General features: G+C 42.0%; 1 protein-coding gene across 1 annotated transcript in view; it reads left to right on the top strand.

Annotated features, from left to right (window-relative positions):
• Nucleotides 1-1,361: 1,361 nt before the first annotated feature.
• The window catches only part of LOC136875849 (caspase-3), a 173,714-nt gene continuing 157,374 nt past the window's right edge, over nucleotides 1,362-17,701 (top strand). The window contains exon 1 of the mRNA XM_068228218.1: nucleotides 1,362-1,503. The gene's annotated coding sequence lies outside the window, so the exon portion shown is untranslated. The remainder of the gene's footprint in view (nucleotides 1,504-17,701) is intronic.

Raw genomic sequence — 17,701 nt, 5'->3', positions numbered from 1 at the left:
GTGATGAAAGAATGCCAAAAAAGGTTATGGAAATGCGAATGCAAGGAAGGAGAGGCCGTGGACGACCACGATTGAGATGAAAGGACACAATTCAACGCAGTATTATAGAATGAATCCTGGACTGGGACACAGTGTTGGAGACACAGTGTTGGAGGAGGAGTGCTGGAAAGACCGAAGAAAGTGGAAAGGAACCATATTTACCCCTACCCGGCTACAGCTGGATAAAGGGAAATGGTGATGATGATGATGATGATGATGAAGAATAAGGTTGAAATCTGTGCATGATGAGTTCAGCACCTAAATCCTCCAATGTGTCCGGAAGACCTGTCCGGGGGGGGGGGGGAAGCGCAAGAAATCAACAGCCATTCGTCGCGAAGAACTTGACGGTATAGGACTCGTCGTCCCCTATACACAACTGTAGACAGCCCGAGACAGCCGTAGGCCTATGTGGTTGAGAGTATCCAGTAATCGGGAGATAGTGGGTCGCACCGACACAGATAGGTCTTAATGGCGACGATGAGATAAGAAGGGGCTAGGAGTGGGGAGGAAATGGCCGTTGCCTTAATTAAGGTACAGTCCCAGCATTTGCATGGGTTGAAAACGGGGAAACCACGGAAAAAATCTTCAGGGCTGCCGACAGTGGGGTTCGAACCCACTATCCCCCCGATTACTGGATACTGGCCGCACTTAAGCGACTGCAGCTTTCGAGCTTGGTACTGTACTTTTCAGGTCGCGCAGCGCGAACTCGGAGCTTCCAAATCTCCTCTTAAAAAACGACTAGCGAAGAATTAGAACCGCTCTACCTGTTTCAGATTTAAGAGACCTTCACGAATATGTAAAAATAAAAATCGATTTTCGCCGTTCGACTTCGCATCTTGTCCTCGTTAATTTAGTACAGACGAGCTGGGAATCGACCCTCCAGCTAAGAGGCAGACCCTCTATCCCTACAGCACGAGGAGACCCTTACATTAGACACTGATTATCTTATTACATTACAAGTAAGCAGCAACAAGAGCTTTCGCCGTTAGAATTGGTTATACCACTTCAAGTACGATATGCAAAGTGTATTCGGATAGTGGATACTATCAATACGTTTAAAGAAGTTTTCATTCATCGCACGCAGGATAAGTAAGAGGGCCATTCGAATGTGAGTCAGTTCGCCAAATTTCTCATGAACTGACGTCACAACGTATACAGTTGGATCTCAACTTGCCGGATAAGCAAGCCGTGGTGTTACGTCATGAGGAAAAAGCACGCGAACTCCGTTTTATCTTCTTTGCCGTTTAGTTTTATCGAGCCTCTCAGGAGCAATCAGTATCAGCACAGCTTTGATCAGTGCATAGCGTGTGTACGGCTGCTTCTTGACTATTATTTTGTGGTGTATAGTAGTGTATGGTGTTTGACGCAAGTAGAAAAATGGACAGTTAAAAACAATTAAATGTAGGTGATGTTGCATCGTTAATACAAGAGAGTGAAGACATGTAGCTTCATTTATCGAGTACGGTAAGCTTTTGATTATTTGTACCTACTCGCAACAAGCTTTAACTGTATTTGTGTACGGCATGTCTACCCTTTTGTTACCTACTGCGGGGTCGGGGATTAGATGAAAATATGTGGCAGGTTTTTACGGGTACCTGGTAGACGCCATCCTCAGTTGAAATAATGAAGATGAAATGAATCATGGTGAATGAAATTGTGTTACGAGGTGGAAGGAATCAGCTGTGGCCTATGAATAAGAACTGTCCCGGCATTTGCCTGGAAGTGAAAATGGGAAGCCACATAAAGCCGACGATGGGGTTCGAACCTACTCGTTTGGTTACTTAGCCGTAGCGCGTTAACGCGCAGCCATTCTCCTTTATCGCAGCAAGCGTTAATTTGTAAGAATAAAGTAAGTATCTGGATAAATGGTGAGTAGTTTTATTGAGGAATCGGTTTTCTGTAGCCACTTATCAAGTTATTCAACTTAATTCAGCGTTCCTTGGTTGGCAAGTGCGCTGAAATGCGTCTTCTTCTTCTCTGCTACTCGCGGACTAAACCGCTGAAATGACGTTTCTAACAAAGTAAAAATGAATTCCAATCGTAAACTACGCGAACCTTTGCGAAATGGGTTGGGTACCAGAATAAAGCACATATTCTCCATACGATGTGTCTGACATAATAAACGCAATTTTGTTTGTCTTAAAAATAGATGGCTTGTTCAAGGCTTGGTATCCGTAGAGCCTCCGTGGCTCAGGCGGGAGTCCGCCGGCCTCTCACCGCTGGATACCGTGTTTCAAATCCCGGTCACTCCATGTGTGATTTGTGCTGGACAAAGCGGAGACGGAACAGTTTTTTTCTTCGGGTATTCCGGTTTTCCCTGTCATCTTTCGTTCCAGCAACACTCTCCATTATGACTTCATCTGTCAGTCATTAAACATTGCCCCAGAGTAGCCCGACTCGTTGGCTGAACGGTCAGCATACTGGCCTTCGGTTCAGAGGGTCCCGGGTTCGATTCCCGGCCGGGTCGTGGATTTTAACCTTAATTGGTTAATTCCAATGGCACGGGGGCTGGGTGTTGTGTTGTCTTCATCATCATTTCATCCTCATCACGACGCGCAGGTCGCCTACGGGAGTCAAATAGAAAGACCTGCACCTGGCGAGCCGAACCCATCATGGGATATCCCGACACTAAAAGCCATACGACACTTCATTTTGCCCCAGAGGAGTGCGACAGGCCTCGGCAGCCGGCACAATTTCTATCCTCGCCGCAAGTTGGGGGCTCCATTCTTCCCATCCCTGACCCGGTCATTGATTGGAAAACAGGTTGTAGGTTCAATGCTTGATATCTATTTCCTTATATAAATGTAAGTCCCAAAACACAAGTCAGGAGACAACATTCCAGTCAAATGTTAGCTGTTAGATAGTAACTCGATAGAGGAATTCAAGCCATATTTTGCTAATAGAGACACTGCGAGCATTTTGTTTTCTATTTTCGAAGAAGTGATATATTGACAGTGACAGTTATCTCTGTATAGTTACAATGAATACGATACATGTCTGATAACCTGTGTTTTTCGGCATCTTTATCCTGGAAAATCTATAAAATGAATGGCTGAAATCTACTCAGCGAAAGTAGGCGGAGTGGAAAGCTCCAAAACGTAAATTAGGATACGTTTGGAGAGGCAAATAAATTCGAAAGACATTATGTCGAAAGTCGTATGATATTATTATTATTATTATTATTATTATTATTATTATTATTATTATTATTATTATTATTATTATTAATTCAGGCTCCATGGCATGCTGGTGGCCTTTGGTCACAGGGGTCCCGGCTTCGATTCCCGTCAGGGACGGGAATTTTAACCATAATTGGTTAATTCCGCAGGGGCTGGGTGTATGAACGCTCAGATCGCCTACGGGCGTCACTTCAAAAGACCTGCACCTGACAAGTCGAACTTGTCCTCGGACACTCCCGGCACTAAAAGCCATACGTCATTTCATATCATCCTGCCCCCACCACCACCACCACTACTATTTCGTGGAGAAAACATTACATTTTTATTCCATTTTGGGAGGCTGAAACTAGGAATTATTACAAAAAAGCAATTTGTATAAGCCCTGAGGTATGATTCACCCGCTTGCCGCGCGCATTCGTCAGTCTGGCAGTCTCTTTAGTATCTGTTAGTTTCTTAGTGAGTAGCCAAATACTAAATGTTTTTAATTCTATAATCACGCCATACTTCTATTTAATTGTAATACGGTACATGTGCGATATTGTTCCTTTGGTGAAAGTTTTATTGTATAGTATTGAATCAAAATCTCAAAAAAATCTATTATTACCGGCTTTACCGCACTTAAGTTAGTAAACTGTAAACCGAAATTCGCTCAGAGAGCTTCAAAAACTTACCATTTTGTAGCTTTTCTTTCTTTTTTTCAGTTTTGATTATAAAAGCCCCCCCACCCGCCCGCTGTATCCCACAACTTGGGTACGTTTTGTTGTTTGTACATTTCTTGCTCGCCCCTCCCCCCCCCCTCTAATTCCCAATCGTCGTTACTTATTATTATTATTATTATTATTATTATTATTATTATTATTATTATTATTATTATTATTATTATTATTATTATTATTATTATTATTATTAGGCCCTTAGTAAGCAATAGGTACGGTATATAGATAAAGGGGAAGGTAATTATATAATAAAATCGAGCGAAGGATTATCTCCGCCTTTTATGTTAACATTTCTTTTTTTTTTCATATCATAATAAGACAGCTTTCTAAGTAATACACCCGTCTGTTGTCAGCCAAGTCATTCCGCTTAGAAATGACCATTTTTTAAAAGGGGCTAAGTTTTAAAGTCAGTTTTTGGCAAATATATTTTATAAGAACCTAGGTCTTTAGAAACGTATTTTTTTGTACATTTCAAATGGAAAGAAATTGTAATATGATACTTTAAATTCCTATGAGCAGGTCTAAGAAGTATGGAATAACTAATAAATACCATATAACCCATGTATAATTATTTACTACAGGAGCACCATAACAGACTTGCCAGAAAGATACAGGAACATTGTTTTATCTATGACGGGGAATTGTCACTCACCCGGTCGCCTTCGCTGTGAATCTGTCTCCTGCCAAGCACTTTGCCGTAATGCGGCCAACGCTTCCCAGGCACTGAATCATTGAGTTTAAAAATTTGTACTTAACCCAGTTCACAGCTGGTGCTAAAAATGTTCGCCATTCACTGCTACACATTGCTAGCACCTCCTTATGAAATTGTTATTTACTTTGAGAAGTTCTTCAGCACTGATTGACACGATTTCAGCGCCTTTTTTTTGACAACTTGCTTTACGTCGCACCGACACAGATAGGTCTTATGTCGATGGGATAGGAAAGGCCTAGGAGTGGGAAGGAATCAGCCGTGGCCTTAATTAAGGTACAGCCCCAGCATTTGCCTGGTATGAAAATGGGGAAACCATGGAAAACTATCTTCAGGGCTACCGACAGTGGGGCTCGAACTCATTATCTCCTAGATGCCAGCTCACAGCTGTGCGACCCTAACCACACGGCCAACTCACCCGGTATATTTCAGCTCTTGTATAGCCTTTAAGCTCACTTATAGTGTGAGGGTTTCTCGCATACACCCTATTTTTAAGAGTACCCCATAGATAAAACTTGCATGGTGAGAAGTCTGGGCTTCGCAGGATCCGCACGTTCCTACTTATAATCCTCATACCGAAAATGTGACGCAATTCTGTTGAATGCTTCAGCAGTGTGAGCAGTGGCGGAATCTTGTTGAAAATATGCTGACAAATGTTCTCCGTAAGTCAGTTCATCAAGAAATTTGTCAAGGATCTCATTAACACAATGCCCACTGTTGATTGTGCTCTCATAAAAAATAGGCTCGATCATTCCGTGTCCATTAAGTGCACACTAGACCCCAGTTTTTTCACCACACAAAGGTGTTTCGAGTACAAAGTAATACGTATTATTCTGAGAACAGATGTGCCCATGCAGATGAAACAATGCTTCGTCAGTAAAAACATAAATAAATCAATTTCAGATAGATTTCCCCAGAATTACCTCTATCTAAAATCCAATTTTAAAAAATCTGACTTCTTATTGGGGTCATATTCCCTTAACTCTTGTACCATCGAACTCCTGTATGGCTTTAATTTAAGTAATTTTACTGCTTTATTAGCAGAACTCTTACTTACTATAGTTTCTTGGGCAAATGCCTAAGACATTTTTGCAGGGTGTGCTCTAATCTCTCTCGAAACTCATCTAATTTCTCTTCTGTAAAAACATGTCTCCTTCTATGTCTTTTACAATAGTTTACTGAAATTTTTAGCTAGACTTTTAATTGTATTGGCGCTAGGCATGGGTCTGTTTGGAAATTTCTTACGGAATTCCCATCGGGTTTTCGCACAAGATTTCCAGGCATTGTAACAACACACTGAGCCCAAAACACGTGAACAACTGGCTCAGCTGAACCTTGCGCTGATAAGGCTCTCAGCAGACTGCAAAGGAGGGGGGAACTTGTGGCTCCGAGAAGCGCATCGCGGCGAAGTGCTTGGTGGGAGACAAGCTCGCAGTGCTGGCGACTGGGCAAGTGACAATCCCCATCGCAGATAAAACAATATACCTGTAGTAGCCTACCTGCCGTATAGTTAAACAGATGTATTACCGTCAGGGTGTGAAATCGCGGGGGAGATGGGAGGGATTCCCCCCCCGCCGACGATTTTATCTCAAAGTGTCCCCCCCCCACTAAAATTGCCCGGGGGGATTCCTTCATTATAAAATAATGAGGAAAATGTAGAACACGTATAGTTTATTATTGAAATTAATGATTTTACTGTGCATATTTCCATAGAAACATCAGCAATAAATCAAATGACTGCCGGACCTTGAGCAAGAAAACAACGCAACAGTGGAAATCCGCATCTGCAGCCTATTGTTCATGTTTCATTCTGGCAAGCGCGGAGTCGTGCCCAAGTTCGATAGGTAGGCCTATATATTTTGTCAAATGCCCGGAGACGATTGGAACCCCAAATGGCACCATCAAAAGTGCGGGTAACTACACTGACTGACAGAGCAAATGCAACACCAAGAAGGAGTGGTCAGAACTTTATGCCAATTGCAGGGTAGACTGACGTCACTGAGGTATGCTCATGATGTGAAATGCGCCGCTGTGCTGCGCACGTAGCGAACGATAAATGGGACACGGCGTTGGCGAATGGCCCACTTCGTACCGTGATTTCTCAGCCGACAGTCATTGTAGAACGTGTTGTCGTGTGCCACAGGACACGTGTATAGCTAAGAATGCCAGGCCGCCGTCAACGGAGGCATTTCCAGCAAACAGACGACTTTACGACGGGTATGGTGATCGGGCTGAGAAGGGCAGGTTGGTCGCTTCGTCAAATCGCAGCCGATACCCATAGGGATGTGTCCACGGTGCAGCGCCTGTGGCGAAGATGGTTGGCGCAGGGACATGTGGCACGTGCGAGGGGTCCAGGCGCAGCCCGAGTGACGTCAGCACGCGAGGATCGGCGCATTCGCCGCCAAGCGGTGGCAGCCCCGCACGCCACGTCAACCGCCATTCTTCAGCATGTGCAAGACACTCTGGCTGTTCCAATATCGACCAGAACAATTTCCCGTCGATTGGTTGAAGGAGGCCTGCACTCCCGGCGTCCGCTCAGAAGACTACCATTGACTCCACAGCATAGACGTGCACGCCTGGCATGGTGCCGGGCTAGAGCGACTTGGATGAGGGAATGGCGGAACGTCGTGTTCTCCGATGAGTCACGCTTCTGTTCTGTCAGTGATAGTCACCGCAGACGAGTGTGGCGTCGGCGTGGAGAAAGGTCAAATCCGGCAGTAACTGTGGAGCGCCCTACCGCTAGACAACGCGGCATCATGGTTTGGGGCGCTATTGCGTATGATTCCACGTCACCTCTAGTGCGTATTCAAGGCACGTTAAATGCCCACCGCTACGTGCAGCATGTGCTGCGGCCGGTGGCACTCCCGTACCTTCAGGGGCTGCCCAATGCTCTGTTTCAGCAGGATAATGCCCGCCCACACACTGCTCGCATCTCCCAACAGGCTCTACGAGGTGTACAGATGCTTCCGTGGCCAGCGTACTCTCCGGATCTCTCACCAATCGAACACGTGTGGGATCTCATTGGACGCCGTTTGCAAACTCTGCCCCAGCCTCGTACGGACGACCAACTGTGGCAAATGGTTGACAGAGATTGGAGAACCATCCCTCAGGACACCATCCGCACTCTTATTGACTCTGTACCTCGACTTGTTTCTGCGTGCATCGCCGCTCGCGGTGGTCCTACATCCTACTGAGTCGATGCCGTGCGCATTGTGTAACCTGGATATCGGTTTGAAATAAACATCAATTATTCATCCGTGCCGTCTCTGTTTTTTCCCCAACTTTCATCCCTTTCGAACCACTCCTCCTTGGTGTTGCATTGTCACTGTCAGTCAGTGTATTTTGTAATTGGCGGGCGTGATAACTCAGTTCCAATGGTTCTATCTTCTCATCAGGACGGCCCAGGCTTGAATCGCAGTCGATCGATACATGAAACATTTTTAAATGGGAAGTCACGTTCTATTGATACGGATTCTACTTAAAACACTAGATCCCGTCCCTTACGTTTCCTTACACTTTTGAGCCAGAACCGCATCATTTATGGTGGCGTATTTTGAGTATCCAACCATTCTTCGGACTTACCTTGTACCTTCAATGGTGAGTGGATGCAGTGGCGTACCCACAAAATAATTTCAGTGTCCAGGCCAGTAGTGTGGATAATATTTTCCTTGGAAGGGGCTGTGAAAATATTTTTTATTTAGAATTTGCTTTACGTCGCACCGTAGGTCTTATGGCGACGATGGGAAAGGAAAGGGCTGAGAGTGGGAAGAAACGGCCGTGGCCTTAATTATGGTACAGCCCCAGCATTTGCCTGGTGTGAAAATGGGAAAACACAGAAAACCATCTTTAGGGCTGCCGATAGTGGTGTTTGAACCCACTATCTTCCGGAAGCAAGCACACAGCTGTGCGCCCCTAACCGCACGGCCAACTCGCCCGGTGGATATAAAAAGAAAGCCGGTCCTACCGAGTGCGGTGACGGATCTTCAGTAGATATTGTTGGTTTTGATTGTTACCATGTACAATCATAGCTTCTGTACATACACCGGCTGCATTATTGAAACTGTTCGTAAAATTGATAATATCGTTCTTCGTTTGTGAGGAAGTAGAATCTTTATTTAATTTGTCTTCTTAAAAAAGGAACCACTTTGGTACTACACTCCGTGAAGGTGACTACCTTCCAGGCCGTAGATATTTCGATTACGGGAAACTCAAGGAAAACTCTACTGCACCCAAAAAGAAGGTTGTATCCTCCCCATCCCATGCCTTTCTTAACTCTGTCTGTGCCGGGAATCGAATGCAGGATGCCTTAAGTCAAATTCGAAAATAAGGAGACCTAAAAGTAACCAGCCTGTCCCACGGTGTACGGGTAGCGTGCCTGCCTCTTACCAGAGGCCCCGGGTTCGATTCCCGGCCAGGTCAAGGACTTTTACTTGGATCTGAGGGCTGGTTCGAGGTACACTCAGCCCACATGTTTATAATCGAGGAGATATCTGACGGTGACATGGCGGCCCCGGTCTAGAAAGCCAAGAATAACGGTGGAGGGAGAGGATTCGTCGTGCTGACCACAAGACACCTCGTAATCTGCAGGCCTTCGGGCTGAACAGCCATCGCTTGGTAGGCGATGGCGCTTCGGGGCTGTTACGTCATGGAGTTTGGTTTGGAAAAGTGAACAGAGAAGGAAGCGACACCCCTGCAAGGCTCCTTAGCTTCCAGCTAGTTCTTCTGTCCGGCCTCGTGCCTTTAGGAAAGCAAGAAAACGTACGCCTCAATAAACGCTCCTCATGAAACCTTTGTAAAAATACTAACTGCATCTATTTATAACAATAATCACAAACGCCTTCTTTTCATGTGGCTCAGTTGGTTGTGTCTCTGTCCTTCTGAGTCCGAGTTCGCAGGTTCAAATCCCGGCTTGGATCGGTAACCCTTAAAACGGTGTTGAAATGGCATCAGCTCAGTGTCGTTGGTTTCTGACACGTTAATGAAAATTATACATATGAATATTAGCGTCACAAATCTCTAGCTTTATACTACTATATTCTGTATCCCAGGCCTGCGAGGAAAGTAATTAACAATTTACTTTACGTTGCACCGACACAGATAGGTCTTATGGCGGCGGTGGGATAGGACTTAGGAGCGGGAAGGAAGCGGCCGTGGCCTTAATTACGATACAGCTCCAGCATTTGCTTGGTGTGAAAATTGGAAACCACGGAAAAACATTTTCAGGGCTGCCGACAGTGGGGTTCGAATCCACTATCTCCCGGATGCAAGCTCATAGCTGCATGGGCCTAACCGCGTTGGAAACTGATAGGACAAGGTAAACCCTACATAGCATATGTTGTAACACGTATTTTTCTTTACCAACTAACAAAATACCTATACCCATACGCTTTACATTATTTATTCATTTATTTATGTATTTATTTATTTATTTATTTATTTATTTATTCATTTATTTATTTATTAGTGCCTTCAGTACAGTGGCGAAGTTAGGTCTCTAGGCCCTCTCGTACACTTAACCACATACTAATCAGAATCTTAAATAAAATACTGAGATAGTCAAAATAGTTAAAACTACATAAATTAATAGAATTGAAAATAAATTTAAATAAATTACTTACTAAATTAATATTAGAACTAATTAATATTAAAAACTTTTAAAAATGGCTAATCCTCAGGAACGCACACATCCATATTTCAACCATTCAGTCAGCTGTCCTCAGCAGGTAGTCTCGGCAGGTGACCTTAAATCGTGATTTTGAAAAGCTAGTTTCCCTGACCTGAACTGGCATGGACAGTCACCACAAAATATCTATTAATTTTATTTTATTTTATTTGTGCGGTGCAGTGGAATAGAAAGAATGAATCTAGAACGTGTATTTAAGTTGTGAAATGATGATAAAAAAATGAATTTAGAAGAAATATACATTGGCTGAATTTCAGCTACCACTCTGATCACCATCGTTAAAGTGTGTAGCTGCCGACGTTTATCAGACATCAGCCATGAGACAGCCTGATAGTATGGGATGATATGAACATGGTGCCCGATATTGAAAATAAATCGCAGGCAGGAATTCAGTGCTCGTTGAAGTTTAAGTGTTTCTTCTCTCGTCATGTCAACTAAAACAACGTTACAATAATCAAGAATAGGGAGAATGAGTGTCTGTATTCGTTTGGCCTGTAGCTCAAATGGAAATACATCCCTCTGCCGTTTAAGAGGGTGAAGACCTCCAAAAATCTTTTTACGTATTTGTTTCGTGTGATCAGACCAATCAACTGCTTCATTCATCATTACACCGGAATTTTAAACCGTTTAACTGTAGGGAATAAATCAGTAGGATAGGCGGGATTGAGACATTGTTTGAGCAGCTCAGTAATTTTCGTGATCCAATTATAATTGTCTGAGTTTTTTTTTTTTTTTTTTTTTTTTTTTTTTTTGCAGTTTAGTATAAGAGAGCTTCGCTGTGCATATACTGTACACTGAGTCATCGGAGATCCCTGTTAATACCTTGTCTTGTAGTGTCGATATATGAAGATCGTCAGCACAGAGGTCATGTGTGTTATTTCCTGTCACAATAATCAAGAATAGGGAGAATGAGTGTCTGTATTCGTCTGGTCTGTGGCTCAAATGGAAATACATCCCTCTGCCGTTTAAGAGGGTGAAGAACTCCAAAAATCTTTTTACGTATTTGTTTCGTGTGATAGGACGATAGTCAGAGGGTGATTGTGGGTCTAAACTCTTAGGTACCGATACAATATTGGCTGTTTTCCAGACAGTAGGGAAAGTTCTGTTTAGTAAACAGTAGTTCAGTATGTGTGTCAGCATAGGCAAGATAGCACCCATAATGTTATGTATAAAAGTAATAGGAATATCATCTACACCTGTAGTCTTTGATTTAATCGGGTACAAAGCCTTTTAATCTGATTTTCTGTGACACTGTGAAATGTGAATTGTGGATTGGCTGGAGGAGAGGGCGGTGAGTCTGTGCAGTTAATTTGGGTAGGTTGATTATTTATTCTACTAAAGTAATCGTTCAGTTTGTCAAGTGGAATGTCAGGAGTTGTCTGTCTCTGTTGATGTTTTCCTATTCCCAGAGCTCTAAGCTGGTCCCGTGCGCGATTAAAATTTAAGTTGTTAGCTAATTTCCGAAAATATATACATTTTTTTACATTTCTGATTAACTGCTTTGTGAGATTTCTTAAGATGCGGTTAGATTCGACGTCTGTGTCATCTAGGGTTTGTTTATAATGTCGAAATAACGAGTCACGGTGGGCCATCATTCTCTTGCCTTCATCATCATCTAGCCATGGACAAGAAGAACGAGAAACCTGTATTCGACGTGTGTGTGTGTGTGTGTGTGTGTGTGCGTGCGTGCGTGTGTGTGTGTGTGTGTGTGTGTGTGTGTGTGTGTGTGTGTGTGTGTGTGTGTCTTTGCCGCATTATTTGTATAAAATGTCACTTCTTTATGGCTTATCACATGACCATTATTATAATAACTTTACCGGATTTATTCTAAACCAGAATATTGCATCCTTACTCAAACTGTTTATTCTTGCATTCATTTCACTTGTACTCGAAATATATGAAATGCTGCAGTTATGTTGGGATGGGAGTAACAGTGGTAGCCGGGGGACGGCGTTGTCGTCCAAGAAGTCCAGACACCCCAGGAGTTTTAACGAATGTACTTTTATTGAGCATTTTGTATATAATGTTCATTAATATTAGCTTACGGAGTCCGACTCATTGGCTGAATGATCAGTGTTGAGGCCTTCAGTTAAGACGGTCCCGGGTTCGATTCCCGGCTGGGTCGGGGATTTTAATCGCGTCTGATTAATTCTTCTGGCTGGGGACTAGGTGTTTGTCCCAACATATTCATATTCAGACAACATACTACACTACCAACCACCAAAGAAACACACAACACTGATTACATCCCTCTGTATAGGGTTGGCGTCGGGAAGGACATCCGGCCGTAAAACATGGCCAAATCCACATGTGCGACACAGTTCGCACCCGCGACCCCACATATGTGTGAATATCGTGGGAAGAAGAAGAAGAAGAAAAATTACTATTAGCTTCCGGAATCCGCACGAATCCACCACTCTTACTTGGATCCAAGGACACCCATTTTCTTTTTCGGTATTCTACACCACCGAAACTATGGAAGTTTGGACACCTATCAAAACAAAATTCTGAATGAATGCCCCCCCCCCGCCCAAACTGAAATCCTGCCTACGCTACTGTGTCTTGTGGCAATTAACTGAATTCTAGCTGCTTTGATGGCTCAAAAAAGAGTGCATTTTTCTTCACTTATCAATAGTTAGAATAACAGCTCTTTCTTGTACTTCCTCCTGAAGCTATGAACGTCCTTATAAACCTCCCAGCCTTCATTACAAAAAGCATTGGCAATATGGCCTCATACTGTATGATATTACGGTATGCATTTCTAATTGTAAGTGATGAGCTGAACCGTTGCCTACGAGATACACCAAGGCCGGGAAATACAGCACTCTAAACTTGTCTCGAGATACTTCCGACAAGCGCCGCTAGAGTTCTCTTTACTATTCTGTCTCGCGCGTTGGTTTGCGAAAAACTATAAAATTTAATTAAAACTAGTAATTTCAGAGGACACCAAACAGATATAAGATAAAAAAAATAGACTAAGAGCAATTGTATGACTTATTTTCTAGAACGTAGGCCTTTGTCTCACACTGTGTTAAGACGAAATAAGTAATTCACGAAAACTTCGTGATCAATTAAGACAAATACATATCAGCAGCATCAATGTTCAAATGATCACAAGAAACAATTCATTTCATCTCATAGAATATTATCTATAGTGTATGACGTACCGATACATAAGATTAGCTTACCTGAGGTGCAGGAAGTTATCAAAATTTCAGCACTTTGCGGTTCAGGGATTTCCTTCGGAAATTCTTGAACCCATCATCCTGTTCGGAAATTTTCGATGAAGTTCAGATATCTTAAAACGTTTTTCTGATTTCATTGCCCGTATCCTACTTCTCAATTTAAATATTGTTTCCCTTAACCTGGTATTTGACTTTCTCGTCAATAAATATTTCGATTTAAAAGAGCTACTCGTAGACTTTCCCTTACATAGAAACGAGACTTGTAACCCTTTTTCGTTTGTGACTGGTGTAGAACCGTTATTTGTTGAAGATATATCATTATCAGAATCAGAAATTCTACTAAATTTTCATGGTACGTCATTTCTGGGAGCTGGATCCTTCCTGCGCTTGTTACTGTTCTGTTTATGAACAGGGTACACACTAAAAACAGAAGGAACTTTGTTAGGAAGAATTCGCTTGATTGATGTGCTTACACTAAAATTTGACTCTTTTTTTTTTTTTTTTTTTGCTTTACGTCGCACAGACACAGATATGTCTTATGGCGACGATAAGACTGGAAAGGGCTAGGAGTGGGAAAGAAGCATCCGTGGCCTTAATTAAGGTACAGCCCCAGCATTTTCCTGGTGTGAAAATGGGAAACCACGGAAAACCATATTCAGGGCTGCCGACAGTGCGGTTCGAACCTACTATCTCCCGAATACTGGATACTGGTCGCACTTAAGCGACTGCACCTATCGAGCTCGGTGAATCTGACGTATTAAAATGCGAGCTACACACTCGATAAGAGTTGTTAGGTACCTAAAGACATCCTAGTTTATCACCGTGCCTGGAAATGGCTTGCCTCCACTTCTCTCTTAAACCGCGCTCCGAAGGGAAACTATGAAACGTCACATTTTCTTGCTTTTTAGCAGTATCGGAAGTACACAGAGGTACACAACAGTTCGCCATCTTCTCAACCTCACATACACACACCGACAGAAAAAATACTGACAATAAATTGCACAAAATCAACACAACATCACTATTAGTCCGCACATCACAATGTTAAAAGTCCGCCAAGAACAGAACGGAAACCTGACATCTAGCGGGCAAGCCGTGAACACGATCGGGCCGCTTTTTCAGCGGCAAATTGCTTCCTATATCCCGGCCTTATGTATCTCGTAGGCAACGGCTGAACAGGCAGTGTCCAAGGACTCGTGCCATGTTTGATTCACACCATAGTGGTTTATTAGCTGTTTCTATAACTCCTGCTGAACGAACTTTGTACTGGAGCGATGTCTGCCACCACTTTTAGTCTATGTTTTCAGTCCACTCCGATGTTGAATGTTGAAAGTTCAGCTTTCTCAGTTGGCCTTATCAAATACAGTAGAGAAAATACGCGACATTCAGCGAGATATCGAGGGACAGCGATTAGAGCTCTCTCTAGCGGATTGACCTGAGAACTACTGATTCTGTCATAAGTGCACGTGTATTTGTGTGTGAATTTTTTGGTGTTATTTATGCGTTTTCAGTGAGTTGACATAATTAAATAGTAGCGTGTGTCATTCCTTGATATCTCCTCTTAACATGAGGTATGTGCTGTGTTTGGCTGCAGAAACTATGAAGAAGAGAAGAATGCGCGTTCTTTCTTCTGTTTCCCTCATGACAAGAAAATGTAATATTGCGTTTGCATATAATATTCTTCCAGTGACAAAAGAGATTTTTATAGTACTTCATAATCTTCTGACCTGCTCAACCCATATTTTAACTGGCTTAAAATATAATACGCATATTTTGTTGTATAGTGCAGCAGTTAACCTTCATACCGATGTGTTGTAGGTGTGATCTGTGGGTTTGATTTAATTCAGGAAAATACATATGCTTATGAGTGTGGCTGGTTGTGTTCCAAGTTACCCCATTTGGAAAGCCGTAATGCGTTGTCAAGCACTGAAGAAAATATGAGTGATTTGAGAAATGCACATATTTTGTTGAAACACCATGATCATGCAAATTTGCTTTTCCCTAATGTAATGGCATTATGGCAAGTATTGCTTGTAGGGAAAGTTTGCATGTTTTTGAGGCTAAATTTATAGATTTTCTTTCTGTTAGTAGGCTTCAAGTTAAAAGGAAAATTGTCCAGCTCTTAAATGTAAATTCATTGAATCATGTGTGTAAGGAATGTGCCGATATTTTTGTTGACAAGTGTTTTATTATGATGATACAATGCTTTTAAATGAGAAAAAAGAAAAATCTAGCCGTAAACGTTCAGGCAGGAATTCTAAAGCTAAAAAAGTAATGCAGTCCATTTCACATCTTGATTATATGTCCAATTTCCAGTCTTTAAATAATAATCTGGTAAACAATTCTTCATTCATTTGTCCAGAATTGATTTAGCATCTTTGAAGTTAATATCTTAGTAACACTTACGTTCTAGACGTAATTTATTTATCCATTTCCGTATATACATTTCAATTGATATTCGAATTTAGCGCGAATTTTCAGGTCAAGCCACTAGAAGCGCCACTTGCGACTTGTCTCCCATTTTAACAAGGCTAAATCCGGAAGTGTCCTGTATTGTCTCTAGCAGACTCTCTCTGCTGTATTTGGCCTGTCACCAAACATGTCAAACTGCTAAGTTAAAACAGATAGGGCCTATCTAACTATATAGGCTACTCATATTATATTTTTAAAAAAGAGAAGTGTCTGTACATGGCTCAGAATTTAAAAAGAATGGTATTTCTGTGTTGGTTGTGTCCACAGTAACAAGGAAATGCACTTTTTAATTTTCCATCATTTCTGGTTGTCTGTCTGTATGTACGGGCATCACGAGAAAATGGCTGAAGAGAATTTAATGAAAATTGGTAGGAATGTAAAGTCGGGGAATAATACACTACAACCTAGGCTACAAATAATCATATTTATGCTGAATGAAATGGTAGTTTAGGGGAAGGCCTAAAATTTAATTCTCAAATATCTGTGTCTATTGGCCTAATTCTATATATATCCTGCCAATAAATAGCCTACTACACAAGTACAGTTATATAGAATTATATTTATGATCATTTATGTCTTATACATTTTTACCGTAGGCCTACCGGTTATTATAATACAGATATTCGTGAATATCGGTTTTTATAGCGAAGTCCATATAACGCCGAACCACGAGCAAATGGGTGAACAGAATTTGGAATAAGATGATACAGTCTAGGTTATAAATAACTTTTATTCATGCTGGATGAAATGGTAGTTTAGGGGAAAGTGCCTAAAATTGAATTTTTAAAATACGTATGTTACTGGTCCTGTCGAAAAGTATTACATAAGAAATGTTGTAGAGAATACAGGTTCCAGTCATTTATATCTTATAGAGTTTTACCGTACCATCTATAATAGAATAGTGAATTTAGACTTCTGTTGCTTGCTTAGACCTAGTCCATATCAACGCCAAGCATTGTTAACATGGAAATATTGTTTAATCATGTTAACTGGCGATGGTTTTTGTCATGATTGTCTTAAGGTGTAAAACCGCTTGGTCATCGGTCTGTATCGACAAGAAAAATGTGAAGATGATTATAAAAAACGAGAAAAATCGTAACGAAATGATAGCTCGAAGAATAAGACAAGGCGGAGTCATATAGGAAAAGACTGCTTTTACATTAGATGCTCTAACATCCCAGAGTCGGAAGAAAACGAAAAGTGAAGGCCTACAATATTGAAAACTTGTAAAACTGGCCAACAACAGTATATTGACAATTGTTGTGATGTGATTTGTCTCTTCTGCTGCCACTCATCTCCGATAGATGGGATTACTGCTGCACCCAGAGTAAAACAGCCTGATTGAATATTGGTAGAAAGTAGTTGGGGAGTTACATTGTCCCGTCAACGACAGGTACTACAGCTAGTCTGTAATATAAACGAGCCCTTATGGGTAAATTTATTGAGGAATCGGTCTTCTGCAACCACTTAACTAGTTCTTTAGTTGATGTTTGTCTTGGGGCAAAATGTGCGTAAATTTGATTCCTGTATAAGCTCTCATTTATTGACTCCTTGTTATTTTGTGCAGCCCTAAACAGTTCTCGAATAATGCCGACCGTTCAGTTGGTACAGTCTGGCTCTTTGGCTGTATGGTCAGAGTAGTTGCTTTTGGTTGAGAGGGTCTTCGGTTTGATTCCCCCATGTCTGTACAATTGATCTAGCTCAGTGGCTGGGGATTT

This window comes from Anabrus simplex, chromosome 6, assembly GCF_040414725.1.
Source record: "Anabrus simplex isolate iqAnaSimp1 chromosome 6, ASM4041472v1, whole genome shotgun sequence".
Lineage (NCBI taxonomy): Eukaryota > Metazoa > Arthropoda > Insecta > Orthoptera > Tettigoniidae > Anabrus > Anabrus simplex.
The sequence above is the reverse complement of the archived record's forward strand: the minus strand, read 5'-3'. Positions and strand labels throughout refer to the sequence as shown.